The sequence below is a fragment of the Stegostoma tigrinum genome, chromosome 7, assembly GCF_030684315.1.
Source record: "Stegostoma tigrinum isolate sSteTig4 chromosome 7, sSteTig4.hap1, whole genome shotgun sequence".
NCBI classification, from domain to species: domain Eukaryota; kingdom Metazoa; phylum Chordata; class Chondrichthyes; order Orectolobiformes; family Stegostomatidae; genus Stegostoma; species Stegostoma tigrinum.
Genome location: NC_081360.1, coordinates 80,312,892 through 80,333,402, shown reverse-complemented (window position 1 = coordinate 80,333,402; position 20,511 = coordinate 80,312,892). Strand labels below are relative to the sequence as shown.

The 20,511-nt window shown below is 43.5% G+C and overlaps 1 protein-coding gene across 12 annotated transcripts in view; it reads left to right on the top strand.

Moving 5' to 3' along the window:
* Nucleotides 1–20,511, top strand: part of gtdc1 (glycosyltransferase-like domain containing 1) — a 417,621-nt gene that overhangs the window by 171,542 nt on the left and 225,568 nt on the right. The gene's annotated exons all lie outside the window — the stretch shown is intronic.

The following is a 20,511-nucleotide window of genomic DNA, read 5'->3' as shown; positions in this document are numbered from 1 at the left end:
ATTGGAAAGAGGCAAACGTCATTCCCTTGTTCATCAAAAGGAACAGGGATAACCCTGGAAATTACAGACCAGTTAGTCATACGTCTGTGGTGGGACAATTATTGGAAAGGGTTCTGAGAGACAGGATTTGTGATCATTTGGAAGAGCACAGGTTGATTCGTGAAAGTCAGCATGGAATTGTGAGGGGTAGATCATGCCTCGCAAACCTTATTCAATTCTTTGAAGAGGTGACCAAACACGTGTGTGAAAGTGGAGCTGTGGATGTGGTATACATAGATTTAAGTAAGGTGTTTGATAAGGTTCCCCATGGTAGGCTCATGCAGAAGGTAAGGAGGCTTGGGATAGGGAGCAGTGTGGCAGATTGGATTAGAATTGGCTGACGCTTATAAGACAAAGGCTAGTAGTGGACGGAAAATATTCAACATGGTGCTCAGTTACGAGTGTTGTTCCACAAGGATCTTTCTGGGTCCTCTTCTATTTGTGACTTTTGTAAATGATTTGGATGAAGGAATGGAAGGGTGGATTAGCAAGTTCACGGACGATACAAAAGTAGGTTGTGTTGTGTGCAGTGCGGAGGACTGTTCTAGGTTACAAAGGGACATTGATAGAATGCAGAGCTGGGCTGAGAAGTGGCAAATGGAGTTTAACCTTAAAAAGCGTGAGATGATTCATTTTGGAATGACAAACTTGAAAACAGAATATAGGGTTAATGGAAAAATTCTTGGCAGCGTAGAGAAGCAGAGGAATCTTGGGGTTCATGTTCACAGTTCCCTGAAAACTGCCACCCAGGTGAATAGAGTTGTTAAGAAGGCATATGGTGTGTTAGCTTTCATTAAGAGCCATTCAAGAGCCGTGAAGTTATGCTCCAGCTATACAAAAGCCTGGTTTGGCCACATCTGGAGTATTGTGTCCAGTTCTGGTCACCTCATTACAGGAAAGATGTGGAAGTGTTGGAAAAAGTGCAGAGGAGATCTACCAGGATGTTGCCTGGAATGGAGGGAAGGTCTTACGAGGAAAGGTTGAGAGAGCTGGGGCTTTTCTCTTTAGAATGACAAAGGATGAGACGTGACTTGACAGAGGTGTACAAAATGATCAGAGGCATAGATAGAGTAGACAGCCAGAGACTTTCTTTGAGGTGGAGGTAGCTTTTACAAGGGGACATAGTATTAAAATGAAAGGAGGTAGATATCGGGGAGACATCAGAGGTAGATTCTTTACTCAGAGAGTGGTGGGGGCGTGGAATGCATTGCCTGAGAGAGTAGTGGAGTCGGCCTCGTTAGAGGCATTTAAGCAGCTATTTGATAGGCATATGGATAATAGTATAAGGTAGTTGTGGAGGTTACGTAGACCTTAGGTTGAGGGTAAAAGTTCGGCACATTGTGGGCCGAAAGGCCTGTAATGTGCTGTACTGTTCTATGTTCTATGTATCAAGCACAACACCTTTAATAAAACAGCTATTAGCTTCTAATTAAAGCAATTGGCAATGTTCATTCCAAATAACTACCTTTAGACAGCTGTCATTATATGTTGTCCTCTTCTTCCTTACTAATTTTTCTCCAGTCCCATTTTAAACTTGAAATTAATTTGCTTGCTGCAAACATCATGCTTCTTCTCACTAGTGGTATGTGGTAACTGTGTTTTACTTGTAGGACTCTTCCCCAGTTTGTGTAAAGCAATGGTGTGAGCATTGTATTTTTTATTTGGAACTGTTGGCTAAATGTGTAGTATTAAGGTGGAGCTTCAAACGTGTCCAACTGATTCAGCACTGTTTTTCTTGAGTTCTTTTATGAATGCTTGATTTTCAAAGCTCTTCATAATAGATGCATAACATTTAAGGGACATCTCGTGCATCATTCTATCAGAGATACATGGAGAACACAATTAGAGATGACAATTATAATCACTCCTTTATATGCATCCTCCCTACAAATTGTGAATTTACCATTGAGTCATTTTATTTATTTTAGGACTTTCTCATCCTTTGATCTTGCAATTTCATTTGTTAGAGAAGCATATATCCTACACATTGCCAATTGGTTATTTTGTCATTGTTTCGTATCAAACCTTACCATAACGTCTTTTATTTGTAAAAGATTTAAAAAGCTCTTTTAACCAGATCTCAAGATAAATATAGATGTGGGAGACATTGAACTATCTTAGCTACTTTGTCTAAGGGGGGAGAAAGAAATCACCTTTTATGGTATCGTTTAACCAAATCTTGATTGGACACATAACTATTAACTCAGCTACCCAATCCAAAAGACTGCTACAATTGGAAATCAGTCACATTTTATCTAATATTTGTCCTCACTTGATCCTTTACCAATTTTTAATCACATGTTCTACTTATCTTGCAGTGTCTTAATTTTATACCATTATCAAAATTGGGCAACATGTCTTGAATGCCACACCTAACAACTGGAGTTAAATATTTCTGGTAAATTACCAACTCTTTAGTCCACAAGGATATTTTCTGAGCTAAATTTGCATTACTTCATAATCAATGAATGAAAAGTCATCAATATCAAAATAGTTTCATGCAATCTTTTTTAAATTGGACAGAAAATAAAGCTCCTTTTTGTAGTAGACTTCACATTTTTAAAGTAGAACAAGGATGTAGTGGAAAAAGGCATCTATGAGATTGCTGATTCAGAAGTTCTGTACTGAATCTCACAACCAGGGATCTCATGGTATCTGATTCCTCAGCAGATGTCACATTTCTGGTTTGGAGATAGTAAGAACTGCACATGCTGGAGTCAAAGATAACACCATGCGGAGCTGGAGGAACACAGCAGGCCAGGATTTTTGAAGAAGGGCTCTAAACCGAAATGTCAACTTTCCTGCTCTTCTGCTGCCTGGCCTGCTGTGTTCCTCCAGCTCCGCGCTGTGTTATCACATTTCTGATTTGCTTGTTTTTTTTTAAAAAGTCATTGAAGTCTTCTCGGACCGTAGGACTGCTGTGTCTCATGCAGGAATAAAACCACATCCAAAGAGAAAATGATAACAAAGTGTGGAGCTGGACACTTTGTGCAGGCTAAGCAGCATCTGAGGAGCAGAAAAGCTGATGTTTCAGGCCTAGACCCTTCATCAGAAAAGCTGCTTGGTCTGCTGTGTTCATCCAGCTCTACACTTTATTATCTCAGATTCTCCTGCATCTGCAGTTCCTATTATCCCCAAAGAGAAAATAGATTACTTGCCCAAACACAATTAACTTAAATGAACCAAATTAAACAAAATTGTGCAATCCAAAATAAAATTATGAATATGGCACATTTCATCACGATGCTAATGGGACCTGGCATCGGAATTGGTGGCCGCCCAGCGGTGAAAGATGGTGCCTGACGATTGGCATCTTCACTGGTTAGGTCCATCACAGGTGCCGGTGAAGCGGTGGCAGAAGGGCATCATGGTGGCATTAAGGTGGACCCAGTGGTGAGAGCTGCAACACTGACACTGGTGGGTCCGGCACTGACAGTGGTGAGGCGGTGGCAAAGAAGAACGAGCCCTGCAGCAAAAGATGGTGCCTGAAGTATGGCAACTTAAATGTTAGTTGAGTCTGATGTAGAAGGCTGAGAGAGGTATGTTGGTGGCTCGGGTGTTGATGATGATCGCCTGGCTGAGGACGGATGGCCTCTCTTTAAGCTACATTTTTCTAATTCTTACACGATTCACAATGGTGACAATGGAAAAACTTTTTGATTGTATTTTACTGTTTTTCTCACTTTAAAATGCACATGACAAAAATCATTAATAAAAAAACTCATTTGTTTATTCATTACATTCTAAATTAGTATTCTAATGCCAATATAATTTGTCAGTGTAATTTGCTCAAGGATTGCATTGACATGATGGAGAGGTTTCTGTGTTGGCGGTAAGTGACATCATCAGAACAGATGCAATGGAAATGAAGAAACTAATAAAACAGTAGCAGGCCCAATGTAGAGATGTTTGTAGAAGAATGAGGAAATTTATTGAAATGGAAAACAAATTGGCAGTTGTGCTCATTCCTGTGGACAGCAGAGAGGTGTTCTGCAAATCCTGTCTACATTTGGCCTCACAACTATAATTAGAACACATAAGCATCGAATATACTAGACTATGTTCAATGAACTGTAAGTAAAACACTGCTCTTCATGGTTTGTTTGGGACCTTGGGTAGTGAAGATGTAGGTGGTGAATGGGCAAGTGTTCCATCTTCTGTAATTGTATGGGAAGGGTGTGAAGAATGTGTAAGCCATGATGGAAGAGTTGGCCAGGATGTCGCAGTAGGAATGGTCACTGTAGAATGTTGTAAGTGGAGGGGAGGAGAAGATGTGCGTGCTTGAGGTGTCCAGGTTGTTGGTGGTGGAAACGGAGGAGATGATGCTTTGAATACAAACGCTGGTAGCATGGATAGTACACACAAGGGGGACTCAGCCATTGTTTTGGAATGGTGAGGCAGATGTGAAAGAGCTGGGCCAGGCACAGTTGAGGGCCATTCCAATGATCGCAGTGAGTCCTCAGTTGAATATTAAGGTGGCATCACCTGAACAAATGTGATAGAAATGGTGGGGCGGGGGGGGGGCGGGGGGGGTACTAGTAGAACAGAATGGAATTTCTTGCTGGAAGCAGGGTTTGAAAAAATGTGGGCAAGCCACCTATGAATGTCAATTCACTGAGGTATATAGGAACAGTAGATTGATTTATACTATGAGATTTGAACTTCTCCACCATTAATTGGGATATTCATGATGTAAAGTGTTTAGGGGGGCATAAATGTATTTATGAGAGCTTGTTGTGTTAACATATAAATATTCAACAGGGGACGGTGCAGTGTTGGATGTAATTCTGGGGTATGAAGTTTAACAGGTGTTTGAGGTGGCAGTGGGAGAACATTTTAGTGATAGCGACCTCAACACTGTACATTTTAAAAAACTGAAATGCCGGAAATCAGAAATAAAAACAGAAATTACTGGAAAAGCTCAGCAGATCTGGCAACATCTGTGAAGTGAAATCAAAGTTAATGTTTCGGGTCCAGAGACCTTTCTTCAGAAATGTCAACTTTCATTTATCTCCACGGGTGCTGCCAGTCCTACTGAGCATTTCCAGCAATTACTGTACGTTTTAAGTTTTTGTTACAGAAAAGGAAAAAGGTGGACTGCAAAACAGAGTTTTAGATTGGGAAGGCAAACTTTATTTAAATAAAACAGGATCTGGCCAAAGTCGCTGGCAACAGCTACTTCTGAGTAAACTTACGGCAGAACAGTGGGGGCGGGCTTGTGGCATTCTGAATGGAATAGTGAGCGCGCAGGCCCAACTTGGGGTAAAATGTAGGTGCAACAAACCTAGAGAGCCCTGGGTGTCAAGGAATATTCAGGATTCAATTGAAATGGAAAGAGAGACTTTTAATTGATACAAAAGGAGCAAATCAACAGAGATCGTAATGGGAGGGAGTTAAGAGATGAATTGGGAAAGCAAGGAGGAGGCAGGAAGAAACACTGATGGTAAGACTTAAGACAATCCCAAGATATTCTCTCAGTATATTAGGGGAAGAATATCACCAGGGAAAGACGGGCCCCATTAGGGGCAATCTGTGCATGGAGTTGAAGGACATTGGTCATGTGGTAATGCGTACTTCACGTTTCTTTTTGGAGAAGGAGGATATAGCTATAGAATTTAGGATTAAGGACTGAGAGGTTCCTCAGCGGTTTGACATGGGGAATGAGGAGGTATTGGAGGTTTTGGCAACCTAGAAAGTGGACAAATCCCAGCGGCTGAATGAGTTGCACCTCAGGCTGCTATAGAAAATGAATAAGGAAATTACTGGGCTCTAAATTTTTAAGTCCTCTCTGGCCACAGGAGAGGCCTCGTAAGATTGGAAGACAGCTAATGTAGTTCCATAGTGTCATAGAGTCATACAGCACAGAAACAGACATCTCAGCCTCCATGCTGACCAAGTTTTCCCAAACTGAAGTAGTAGTCCCACTTGCCTGCATTTGGCTCACATCTCTTTAAATGTTTCTTATTCATGTGCCTATCCAAACGACTTTTAAATGTTGTAATTTTACCTGCATCAAAGAAGGGCGATAGAGCTAAATCAGATAATTAAAGACTAGGAACTGTCACATCAATGATAGGGCAACTATTGGAGAAAGAAGTCAATGAGAGAGTTAATGTCTACTTGGCAGGGTTGATCAGGGTTAGACAGCATGATTTTATCAGAGGGAGGTTAGACTGAACACATTTGGCAGAATTTTTCAAGAAAAGTGACTAGTTGTTTGATGAGGGCAATGTAGTTGATGCAGTTTATTACATTTCAGTAAGGTTCCTCATGGGAGACTTAGAGGATAAAGGTATATGGAATTCTGGAAAGCTTGTCAAGTTGATTCCAAAATTGGCTTAATGGTATGAAATAGAGGGTATGGTAGAACACTTTGTGTGGAGGCTGATGTACAATGGCATACCACACAGATCAGTGTTTGATGCCTTACTGTTTATGATATATAAAAATGATAAAGAAGAAAATGTGGGCAGAATGATGAGTAATTTTGTGAATGGTACAAATATTCACTGGGTGTTTGACAGGGAAGAAGTGTGTCTCGGGTTACAGAAGGATATAGGCAGATTGGCCAGCTAGGTATTTCAGTGGCAAATGGAATTTAATCCTGGTAAATGTCAGGTGGTACCTTTGGTGGAATAAAAACAGGTGCAAGACTTAAATTGCAACGGACCTTTTGTCTCCTATTAAACATTCCCCCATTTCTGTCTGTTAGGAACCCATTTTTGTTTTTACCAGTCTCTTTCTCTTCATGTACCTATAGAAACTCAGCACCAGTCTTTATGTTCTTTGCGAGCTTACTTTCTTACCCTATTTTCCCCTTCTTCACAAGTTCCTTGGTCCTTTGCTGAATTCTAAACTACTCTCAATCCTCAGATTTATTATTTTTCTTGGCCAATCCATATACTTTGTTCTTGGATGGGAGACTATCTCTTATTTCCTTTGTAAGCCATGTATTGGCCCTCTTACCCCTGTTGCTTTTGTGACAGACAGGATAACCAGTTGTTGCAGTTCTCTCAGGTGTTCCTTGTATATTTGCCGTTGCCTATCCACTGCCATCTCTTTAAGTAACTCTCCCAGTCTATCAAGGCCAAATCATGCCTCATATCTTCGTAGTTTCCTTTATTAAGGTTCAGCTTCCTTGTCTCCAAATCAACAACCTCACTCTCCATCCTGATTTTTAAAAAAAATCTATCATGTTATGGTTGCCCTTCTCCAAGGGGTTTCACACAGCTAGATTGGCAATGATTCCAAACTCATTACACAGGACTCAGTCTAAGATGGCCTTCTCACGAGTTGGTTCCTCCATATTTTGGTCAAGCAAACCATCCCATATACGCTTGAGGAATTCCCCTTCAAAGGCATTGTGGCTAATTTGATTTGCGCAGTCTGTGTGTAGATTAAAATCCCACGTGATCACTGATATTCCCTTCATAGAACCTCAACAGTGTGGAAGGAGGCCCTTCAGCCCAACAAGTCCACCCTGACCCTTGGAGCATCCCACCCAGACCCATCTCCCCATAGCCCACCTAAGCTACACATCCCTGAGCACTATGGGCAATTTAGCATGGCCAATTCACCTAGCCTGCACATCTTTGGATTGTGGGAAGAAACCAGAGGAAACCCACACAGACACGGGGAGAATACGTGGAGTTTGCACAGACAGCCACCCAAGGGTGAAATTGAACCCAGGTCCCTGGTGCTGTGAGGCACCACTGAGCCACCGTGCCACCCTTAACATATGCATCTCTAATTTCCTGTTTAGTGTCATTCTTGACATCACTACTGCACTTTGGGGGTCTATATATGAAACCTACTAATGGCTTTTTGTCCCTTGTTATTTCTAAGCTCTACCCATGTAGACTGCATGTTGCCAGAGCTAATATCTTTTCTCACTATTACGTTAATTTCCTCTTTAACCAGCAGTGCTGTTCTGCCATCTTTTCCTTTTTGCCTGTCCTTCTTAAATACTGAATACCCTGGGACATTCAGCTCTCACCCCTTGTCACCCTGCAGCCATGTCTCCATAGTACCAATTCTATCTTACCAGTTGACATCTATATTAGTTCATCTACTTTATCGCAGGTGCTCCATGCATTAAGGTACAAGACCTTTGAGCTTGTCCTTCTAACAGTGTTTGTTTCCTCAATTTTCTCAATAGCCCTATTTGAATGTTGTCTTTGGTTTCTCAGCCTATCACTTTTCTCATTCCCTTTTGTATCTTTTGTTTTTGTCCTTGCTGCCACCTTCTTTGACTCTTTACATTGGTTCCCACCTCCCTGCATATTAATTTAAACCGTCCCCAAACACTCCCGCAGGACATCATCTCCAGTCCTGTCCAATTTGTACAGGTCTCACTTCCCACAGAATCAGTCCCTATGCCCAGGAATCTGAAACCCTCCCTCTGACACCATCTTTGAAGCTATGTTTTCACCTGAAATATCCTGTCATTTCTCCTCTGACTAGCACATGACGCTGGTAGTAATCCTGAGATCACTACCTTTGAGGTCTGATGCGTTAATTTTCTTCCTAGTTCCTTGTATTCTGCCTTTAGGACCTCATCCTTTGTTTTTTTAAACCTGTTGTTTGTACTGATGTGTACTACAACCACTGACTGTTCACCCTCCCCCTTCAGAATATCTTGTACCCGCTCTGAGACATCCCTGACCCTAGCACCAGTGAGGCAACATACCGCCCTGGAGTCTCATTGCAGCCACAGAAACGCTTGTCTATTCCCATTGTAATTGTGACGCCTATCACTGTTGCCTTTATACAATTTTTACCCTTTCTTTTTGCAGTAGAACCAACCAGGGTGTGACAAGACGAGGGAAAGCAGCAGCAGCCAGAGGTCATTCCCCTCAACAGCACTCAAAATGGTATATTTGCTTTACAGGGAAATGGCCACAGGAGATTCCTGCAGTACCTGCCTATCTCTCTTGCTCTGTCTGGTGGTCACCCATTCCCTTCCTGCCTGCAGAGCCTAAGCCTGCAGTGTAACCACTTCTTCTATACATGCTATCCATGATGTTCTCTGCCTCGTGGATGCTCCACAATGTCCCCAGCTGCCGCCCCAGCTCTGAAAGTCAAGCTTGCAGGAGGAGCTGTTGCTGGGCACACTTCCTGCATACATGCTGACCCAGGTGTGCTGGAACTGTCCCCAGTCTGCCACATGGAGCCATAGGGTGGTGAGAAACTAATGCACTGCACTGTCTGGGAGGGTAGTTGAGGCAGGAAATCTCACAGCCTTTTGTAAAGTTCTTGTATGGAGCCCTTAAAATAACATGACATTCAAGTCTATTGATGCAGTGCTAGAAAGTGAGACCGGTGTAGATTTAGAGTAGGGTTTACTTAATGTAGACTTGATGCGCCTAAGGGCCTCTATTGAATGATTCTAGCTAAGCGCCAGGCAACACATCTGACAAAACTCTGCATTGGCATGGTTGTGAGCTGTGCTATGACTGGTCCCCAGATGTAACCCTCAATTCATTATTATGCCAGGTATGAAGGAAGGACCTGGCTCCCCCTTTTTTTTAAGAAACAACTTTCTTGGCTTAAAATTGAGTGAGTTTGTTTCTACTTAAAGTGTGCCACACACATGTACAGATTAGAAATGAGAAGTGAGTAAAAGATAACAGTTTAAAAAGATATAATAACCAGTGTTTGGTTTGTCCATGTGGACTGGAAATTAAAGTGTTAAATTGGGTGATTTTGGTGGCATTCATTCTGTCAGTTGAACAGTTGACTTGTGACAAAAACAAAGTTGCTGGAAAAGCTCAGCAGGTCTGGCAGCATCTGTGGAGGTGAAAACAGAGTTAATGTTTCGGGTCCGGTGACCCTTCCTCAGTGGATTTGTGATTCTGATATCTGCAGATTTGCTGAGACTTGTCCGGCTTCCTGTTTGATTGTGGAATTTGACTGGCGACTTGGGTCCAACAATCAGAGAGCAAGGGCCTTTCTGCATTTCTCTTCATGTGCAAGAGCAGGTGTGTGTAGGACATATACTTCAGCTGTACCTTCAAAGCACATTAGAACAATTGTACAAGAACTGCAAGCAAGCACATTGGCGTTGGAGGTGCACTTGCATTGTATGTGTTCTTTTGAAGTGATTCTCTGAAATTCTTTGACACTCTTCTATGCAATATTCCATAGTTGCTTTCGAGGCAAAGCATGAATCACACAGGAACTTTCCAGAAGGTTATTCTTGCACACAATGAGGAAAATGCAGAAAGTCCCCTGCTGGCTAATTGCTGAACACAAGCTGCCAGACAAATTCCACAATCACATTTCTAAAAAAATTAAAACGTCCTCATTTACTGAAAAGATCAACATGTCCTTCAGTAAGTAGGTGCTATGATCCATTGTCATGATGTCTGGAATACTTTACTTGATCCCCTCTTGCCCCCATTCCCTCCACCACTTTTTCCGACCATAATTGAGTCAGAGTTTGTTGTATTAGGTATTATATATCTTTTGAAAATTCTCATTTCGGATTTGAAATTGACGATACCATTTAAATCAACAATTGTTTACTTTTAACATGATGCCCCAGTGCCTTATAATTCCACAACCTCTAACCTTAAAATTTGCTGTAGAGCACGTAATTTACCTTGAGATATAATTAAGTGATCCTTGCCTACAGTTGAGATTGAAACAAGGTAGTCAAATAATCATAAATACACAATTCGATTCTGCTCACCTCAGTTATACTATCAGATTTGACTTTCAGCCCTTCCCCTTCTCATTGTATCCAACGTTTGTTTTAACATAATTCCAAGATTTTTGCCCCTATTACTGTTTCATAAATATTAATCATTCTTTGTGCGAGGAACATCCAGTTCACCTTTTACTAATCTTAACCTGTATCCACGTGTTCTGCTCTCACAATTAGAGTTAACACTGTTTGGGAGACTACGTAGCAAATGTGAATGCATTCAGCTGTCTCCCACTAGCAGATACACCATCTGTGGTACCAGAACTGGAAGAGTCCATAATGGTTTTAAATTTTCTAGACGTAGTTCCGGTCACAGCTGATAATATCAGAATTTGGACGCAGAAAAACTGAAACAGCTGATGATGATGGGGGAAACCAAAGGGCCATCACAACCAGAACTGAAATCTTTTTGGACCTGGAGAAACTGAATCACAATAGAGAGTAGCATATTATTATGGGGAGCAAGAATTGTTGTTCTAAGCAAAAGACACTGCCAAATACCAGCTAAACTCCAGGGTATCCAAGGTTCTCCAAAATGAAGTTGTTGGTAAGAACGTGTGTTTGGGAGTCAGGCTTGGATGCAGACATAGCCGTGTTGGTGGGGCAGTGTCAACAGTGCCAACAAGAACAAAAATTACTGCCAACAGCTCTCCCACATTCTTGGAAATGGCTGGGTAAACCCTGAACTCCGTTACTCATCGACTGTGCAGGTCCTTTCATGGGCTAAATGCTCTTAGTCATTATAGACACCCACTGAAAATGGTTGGTTGTGCATAGAGTTCATTCGCCAAACATGGGAGCAATAATAGAAAAATTGCGCACATCTTTTGCAATACGTGGGTTCCCGGATGTGTTTGTCACAGATAATAATAGGCTCTCTTCCACCAGAGATAATGGGAACTGCAGATGCTGGAGAATCCACGATAACATAGTGCAGAGCTGGATGAACTGAGCAGGCCAAGCAGCATCTTAGGAGCACAAAAGATACGTTTTGGGCCTAGGCCCTTCATCAGGAAAGGGGGATGGGGAGAGGGTTCTGAAATAAATAGGGAGAGAGGGGGAGGTGGATCAAAGATAGATAGAGGAGAGGACAGGTGGAGAGGAGACAGATAAGTTAAAGAGGTGGGGATGGAGCCTGTGAAGGTGAGTTTGGGGGGGAGGTAGGGAGCGGATAGGTCGGTCCGGGCCTCCTACCTTCCCTTGACCTTTTCATCTCCAACTGCCGTCGAGACATCCATTGCCTTAACCTCTCCACCCCCTCACTCACTCCAACCTTTCCTCTGCAGAACGTGCAGACCTCTGCTCCAATCCCAACCTCACCATAAAACGTGCACACAAGGGAGGTGCAGTTGTAGTATGGCGCACTGACGTCTACATCGCTGAGGCCAGACGCCAACTCTCCAACACCACCTCCTACCGCTCCCTGGATGTGACCCCACCCCTGAGCACCAAACTATCCGCAACCTCATCACGTCAGGTGACCTTCCACCCACAGCCTCCAACCTCATTGTTCCCCAACCCCGCACCGCCCGCTTCTATCTGCTTCTCAAAATCCACAAACCCGCCTGCCCTGGTTGACCCATTGTCTCCGGCTGCTCCTACCCTACTGAACTCATCTCCAACTATCTGGACTCCATTTTCTCCCCCTTGGTCCAGAAACTCCCCACCTACATCCATGACGCCATCCACGCCCTCCAGAACTTCCAATTCCCCAGTCCCCAACACCTCATTTTCACCATGGACATCCAGTCCCTATACACGTGCATTCCCCATACAGACAGCCTAAAGGCCCTCCGCTTCTTCCCGTCCCACAGGCCTGACCAGTCCCCCTCCACCGACACCCTCCTCCGCCTAGCAGAACTCACTTTCAGCCTCAACAACTTCTCTTTCGATTCCTCCCACATCCTACAGGCAAAGGGGGTGGCCATGGGTACCCACGTGGGCCCAAGCTATGCCTGCCTCATTTAGGTTATGTGGAACAATCCCTCTTCTGTGCCTACACTGGCCCTAAACCCCACTTCTTCCTCTGTGACATTGTTGACTGTACCGCAGCCGCCACATGCTCCCACGAGGATCTCGAATAGTTCATCCACTTCACAAACACCTTCCACCCCAACGTTAAGTTCACCTGGACCACCTCCAACACATCCCTCACCTTTCTGGATCTCTCTGTCTCCATCTCAGGCAACCACCTAGAAACTGATACCCATATTAAGCCCAACGACTCCCACAGCTACCTAGAATACACCTCCTCCCACCCACCTTCCTGCAAAAATTCCCAATTCCTTCACCTCCGCCACATCTGGTCCCAGAATGAGGCATTCCACTCCCGTACATCTCTGATGTCCTCGTTCTTCAAGGACCGCAACATTTTCCCCGCAGTGGTTGAGAATGCCCTCGACTGTGTCTCCTGCAATTCTTGCAACTCATCCCTCACACCCCACCTCTACAATAACCGCCAAAAGAGAACCCCCCTTGTCCTCACATACCTCCCCACCAACCTCCGGATACAACGCATCATCCTCCGACACTTCCACCGTCTGCAAATCGACCCCACCACCAAAGACATTTTTCCATCCCTACCCTTGCCTGCTTTCCAGAGGGACCACTCTCTCCGTCACTCCCTTATCTGTTCCACACCCGGCACTTTGCCCTGCAACCACAGAAAGTGCTACACTTGCCCCCACACCATCTCCCTCACCCCCATCCCAGGCCCCAAGATGACTTTCAACATCAAGCAGATGTTCACCTGCACATCTGCCAATGTGGTATACTGCATCTGCTGTACCCATTGTGGCTACCTCGACATCAGGGAAACCAAGCGGAGGCTTCAGGACGGCTTTGCAGAACACCTACGCTCGGTTCACAATAAACAACTGCACCTCCCAGTTACAAACCATTTCACCCCCCTCCCCCCCCGTCGCATTCCTGAGACGACATGTCCATCCTGGGCTTCCTGCAGTGCCACAATGATGGCAGCCGAAGTTTGCAGGAACAGCAACTAATATTCTGCTTGGGAACCCTGCAGCCCAATGGTATCAATGCGGATTTCACAAGCTTCAAAATCTCTCCTCCCGCCACTGCATCCCAAAACCAGCCGAGCTCGTCCCTGCCTCCCTAGCCTGTTCTTCTTCTCATCTATCCGCTCCTCCCAACTCAAGGCACACCTCCATTTCCTACCTTCTAACCTCATCCTGCCCATTGACCTGTCCATCCTCCCCGAACTGACCTGTCCTCTCCCTACCTCCCCACCTACACTCTCAGGTTCCATCCCCACCCCTTTAACTTGTCTGTCTCCTCTCCATCTATCCTCTCCTCTGTCCATCTTCGATCTGCCTCCCCTTCTCTTTCTATTTATTTCAGAACCCTCTCCCCATCCCGCTTTTCTGATGAAGGGTCTAGGCCCGAAACATCAGCTTTTGTGCTCCTAAGATGCTGCTTGGCCTGCTGTGTTCATCCGGCTCCACTCCTTGTTACCTCTTCTACCAGCAGGGTGTTTGAGTGTTTCCTAAAGTCAGAGGGGATTTGACAAATAAGGACAACTCTATACCATCCAACATTCAATGGTCAGGCAGAAAGAGCAGTCTAAACTTTGAGGGCAGACTTGAAGAAACAGTCTGCAGCTTAACTAGATACTAAACTGTCCTGGTTCCTATTTGATTATCGCATCACCCTCATGCAATTACAGGAATAAGTCCAGCAGAGTTACTAATTGGGAGAAGACTCCACACCAAGTTAAATCTAATCTTCCCAGATTTGGGAAGGAGTATGAAATGGCATCAGGAATGCCAGTGCCAGATGCCAGACTCGACCAATTGAAAAAGGCAGAGATCTACAGGGGATGATGTATGGTGTAGAAACCGTGAGAATGGTCTGACAAGGGGAAGTGGCTTGTTTGATACTAGGTCAGGACCAGTGATGTTTAAAGTTTGTGTAGGAGCAATGGTCCGGAACAAGCATGTGGACCGTATGAAAGCCGCAAATTTACGAACTGTGTTGGAACAAAGTGTGCCCTGCTCTCCAGAACAGTCAGAAAGGCTGTTGGAACCCATGCGTTCTCCTTCTCCATCAAGCATTGAAGAGATCTCTGAATCTGAGATGCGGGTGGCAGACCTTGTCGCATCAATACCTTTGCCACCTGAAGAAGGGAGTGAATCTCTCCTGAGATGCTCCAGGCACAAGAGGTGACCTCCTATTGTTACATGCCACCTGTATCAGACACAGAGTTGGAGGACAAAAACAAAGTTGCTGCATAAGCCCAGCAGTTCTGGCAGTATCTGCGAAGGGAAAGACAGTGTTAATGTTTTGGGTCTGGTGACCCTTCCTCAGTTCTGAGCTGGGCTTTTTCACCCGAGTATTCAGGTGAATGCTGTTTCACCTGGAAAGCAACTTTGTTTTTGTTCTTGGTTTACAGCATCCAAAGTTCTTTCAGTATTTACAGAGTTGGAGGAACCTGACCCGCTGCTAAAACACCACAGGAGGCCCCTAAAGAAAAGAAGATAGAGGTCAGCCAGTTGGACCTCATAAAATTTGAGTTTCCTGATCGGGGCTATTAATCTAGTCCAATCAGAAAGCCTCGACTGACAGATGAAAAGAGGGGTATCAAACACTGCACTGCCTCTGAGGGAGGTGGACCAGTGTCAAGGACTGTCCACATGTAAATAAAGAGCGACTTGGCGATGGGGTACTGACCTCTGTGGAGTTATTTCAGTCGTTAGACTATTAATCCACACATGGAGGTAATTTTCTGAGGAGGAAATTACATCACATGCTGGAATCTGTACTGGAAACAATCTCTACAGAAGATCACAGCTGGTCAGGTAGCTTCCATGGAGAGCTAAAGTTTTGAATGTAAATGACTCTTCTTCAGGGCTGAAGTGAAGTTTGGAGGGGGCAGCGTTTATGCAATAATGATGAAGTGGGTGGCGCGATTGTTTGGAGTGCTGGTGGAGAAAGGATGCTGATAGTCCAGATTATATGGTCAGAACACGAGAATGGCAGAACAGTGGTGTGTCTACTGCCAGACTGGAAAAAGCAGGCAGTCCCTCTGGAGGAGGGGGAGAAGAGAGAACATAATGACAGAGAATGTAACATGCAAAGCTATAAGAAAGGGGAGGAATGGGTTCACGATTTGAAGGTGTTAAATTCAATATTGAGCCCAGAAGATTGAAGATGAAATGCTGCTCCTCCAGTTTTTATAGTGATTTGCTGGAGCATTGCAGCATACCAAGGACAGACAAGTGGGCACATGAGCAGGATGCTATTTTAAAATGACTGGCTATGGGAAGGTTGGGGTCATACTTGTGCACGGACTGGAGGTGTTCTGCAAAGTGTTTGGTTTCTCCAATGTAGAGTAGGCCACAGTAGGCCCAGCAAAAACACTGCGCAAGAGTGGAGAGTGTACAGTTGAATACAGTGGAAAGACTGTTTAGATCCTCGGATGATGAGCAAGGAGGTGGTGAAGGGGCAGGTGTTGCACTTTCTGCAATTACATAGGAAGGTGCAGTAGGAGGTGGGTTTGGTGTTGGTGTTCGAGCAACAGACAAGGGTCACCCAGAGGGAATGATGCCTGCAAATTGTAGATAGAGTGAGTGAGGGAAAAATGTGTTTGGTGACAATCTGAGTTATTTGAAATGGCGGTGAGTGATCCTTTGAATGTGGAGGCTGATGGGGTGGAAAGTGAAAACAACGGGGGGCCGAATCATTCTGTTGTGAATTTTGGGAAGGGGCAAGGGTGAAAGTATGGGTAATAATTTGGACGCAGTTGAGGGTCCTGTCACCACAGTGGGCAAGAAATCACAATTATAAAAGAAGGAAGCCATGTCAGCAGTGTTGTTTTGGAAGGTGACATCACCTGAACAGATGTGATGTAGGAATCCTTGCAGGACTAACACTGGTAATGGTAGGGCCCTTGTGAGTGTTGTTAAACTGAGAGATGTAGGTTGCAAATACATAGTTCTTTGAAAGTGGCATTACAGGTCGATAGAATGGTGAAGAAGGCATTTTTACGTTTGCCTTCATTGAGCAGAGGATTGAGTACAAGATTTGGGACGTCATGTTACAGCTATACAAAACATTGGGAAGGCCACATTTAGAGTGCTGTACACAATTTTGGTCATTCTGCAAAAGACGTTATTAAACTAGAAGAAGTGCAGAAAAGATTTACAATGTTGTTACTGAAACTGAATGGTTTAGATTATAAGGGGAGGCTGGATAGGCTGGGACTTTTTTCTCAGAGCATAGGAGACTGAAGAGTGACCTTATAGAGCTTTATAAAATCAAGAGAGGCATAGATAAGGTGAATGACCAAGGTCTTTTCCCTCAGGGTAGGGGAGTACAAAATTAGAGGGCATAGATTTGTGGATGATGACTGCCAATGTCTATAATTAACGAATTTTCAGATGATGTTTGAAGTTAACTTGAGATTTTTTTGAAAAAAACTTGAAGTTTGGAATTAATGACAAATGAACTTATTGTGAGACACTGGCCTAGTTTGGCAGTGGGAAGGAAAACATGTAACTAAGGTTTGTTTTCCCACTGCCACTGTTATGGGGAAGGTTCCATATGGTGTATGGTACCTGTGAGATTGTGGTTTATGTATGTGACATGGTATGATCAGACCTGAATCCCATTCTGATCTGAGCATGTTGCCCAGAAATGTCAGATTTTCATGCTGATGCATGCACAAGGATCAGCTATTTTGTCTTTAGCAACAGTTCATAGAAAAGACATTTCAGGATAACTTAATTTAGCTTTTTTCTAAGAAAAATGCTGATTTTCTGTGGTTGAAGAATACCTGAAAGTGAAGCGAAAACATGTAGTAAATTTGACTGGAGTAATTCTTATTCTTGTCATGGCTATACATATTCCCATATTTTTACCTTCCTGCCTCTCCAAAGCTGTTCAGCAGATGATAACAGAGATAGTTGCCAACAGATGTTGTACAGAGCTCTATAGTTTCATCAATGTAATAACTCTTACCAAACCTGAGTATTTCCATCTTATTTGTGCTTCTTCTGTGGAACTAAAAAATGCTTTATATATTACTCAAATTAGGATTTGCAATTTTAATTGGTGATCTAAATTATCTTCTTTATTTAAAATAGCTTCAAGAAATATACTTCCAATGAGAATTCTTCTCTCCCTCCAATGTGAAACTTTGTTAAGAAAAAGCAAATGTTTCATGGTAAAGGAAACTCTTACACAAAGTGCCTTTTGTTCAAGCTAGTTGGGTGTGTTCTCTATGTGAATAGATTCTAGTGATATTAGTTATTGGATCTTCACAGCGTACCACTCCTACCTGCCATTGAGTATCCAGTTAATCTTTGCCAAAGTTGTCATTTCAGTTTTAAAACAGCTGCTGTCAAGCTTTGCAAAACGAAGCACAAACTGTTTTGAGATGAGATGAAGCCACATTAGTGTCTGCACAAAAGATTGGTGTTTATCAGTGGTCCAATGGTGCAGCTATCAGCAGGCATTTCAATTTTGACTTTAGAATGGAGTAATGAAGCAGCTGAAGATGGTTGGGCCTAAAATACTGCCCTGAGGAATGCCTGCAGATCTATCCTGGAGCTAAATGACTGACCTCCAACAACCACAACCGTCTTTATTTCTTCCAAGTATGACTCTAACAAAGTGTTTTCTCCCAATTCCCATTGACTCATGTTTTCCAAGGGCTTACTGATGCCACACTTGGAGAAATGCAGGTTTGGTATTGAGCAGTCCCTCTCGCCTCATCTCTGGAGTTGAGCTAGCTTGTCCATGTTTGGACCAAGTAATGAGATCAAGAGCTGAGTGATGCGAACGGAGCTGAAACTGAGCATCAGTGAGCAGGTTATTGTGAAGCAAATGCTGCTGTGTAGCGTGGTTGATGACCACATCCATCATTTTACATAGGATCAAGAGTAGTCTGATGGGATGATTATTGGCCAGGAATGGATTTCTTCTGGCTTTTGTACATAGGATATACCTGAGAAATTTTTGACATTGTTGGATAGATGCCAGTTCTGGACCTGCACTGGAAGAGCTTAGTGAGAGACATTAAAAGTTCTGGGGAGCAGATTTTGGTATTGTTAGAAGAATGCATCAAGACCTGTAGCCTTCTCCAGCATTCTGCCGAATTTTCTTGCCAGTTTTGCCTGCCTCCAAGGCTTGTGCTGGGCAGCGACTTCTCGAACTGAAAGTCAATGTCAGAATCGGTGTACTAATGCTCATCACCATGTGCAGAATATTGGAAGGACTGCACACATGCCTAGTCCCGCAGTTTAGAGGGAACATTGGCCTCTACCATATGGGGTAGATTCAGCCATTCCTTTATATTATGTAGCATGAATTGAACTGCCTGAAGACTGGCATCTTTTGTGCTAGGGGTCTCCAGAGGAAGCCAACACAGGTCATGCAGTTGGCAGTACTGGCTGAAGGCAGTTGCAGATGCTTCAGCCTTAACTTTTTCTTTGATGTATTGAGCTCCCCTATCCTTGTGGATGGCAATATGTGCAAAGCTTCCTCCTCCAGTGAGCTGTTTAATGCTGTAACACCGTTCACAACTGGATGTAGCAGGACTGCGGAGCTCATATTTGAACCATTGGTTTGTAATCACTTAGCCTTGTCTACTACCTGCTGCTTCTGTTTTGCACACAAATGATCCTGTTTTATTGCTTCACCAGATTGATCACTCATTTTTAGGTTTGCCTGAAGATCATCTTGTGATGACTCCCTGCCTCTTCCTTTTAGCAGGGTTAATCCACTGGTTCAACATGAATGGGGGAGCAGGGCATATGCTGGACTTTGAGTGTGCCAATTATTTTGGAGTACAATAATTCTGCTGAGAATGTCAAGAGTGCCTTATGGATCCTGGTTTTAAGTCTGTTAAAAGTCTGTCCCATTTATTGCAGTGGTAGTGCCACACGCGTTTAAATGAAACAACCTTAAGCAATCAAATTTTCTCATTACAACAGATTTAAAGTTATACTTTTGTAGGATCCTTCTATTTAATTGTTTGATTTTATTAATTGCCATGTGTACCGAAATTCAGTGAAAATATTGATTTACGAGCTATACAGACAGATCATAGTAGGCGAAGGATGTACAGATCAAAAAGACCTAGACAGAGGCGTATAGGTTACATTGCAGAGGGCATGCACTGTGTGAGATCAACATTAGTAAGATCAGCGCTATTTGAGGTTACAGAGTCCATTCGTCAGTCTGATAATGGTTGGGAAGAAAATGTTCCTTAGCCCGCTCGTACGCGTGTTCCAAACGGAAGGGGTTGTAGGAGATCAATACTGGCGTGCGATGGATCTTTGATGATGTTGGCAGCTTTTCTGCAGCAGTGAGCCATGTAAATAAAGCCCATGTATGGAATGTTGGCTTCCGTGATGATCTGGGCTGTGCATACCATCTTCTGTAGTTTCTTACTGCCCTGGGTAAAGCAGTTGTCATAACAGGCTGTTATTCACCTGGACAGAATGCTTTCAGTGATGCATCTGTAGAAGTCGGTGAGGGACCTCATGGACACGCCAAATTTCCTGAGCTACCTGAAGAAGAAAAGGCATTGTTGTGCCTTGTTGAATGTCATATCTACTTGGGAAGTCCAGGACAGGTTGTTGGTTATCATCACTTGTCAAGCAAAATTTTATACCATTGTCATTTGAAATACTTTGGTAAATTCCTATATTTTTAAATATAGCATCTTTCAACATTAAATAAATTACAAGATGTTAAAAAAATTGCGAACAAATTCAATTGACATCCTGCTTACCATC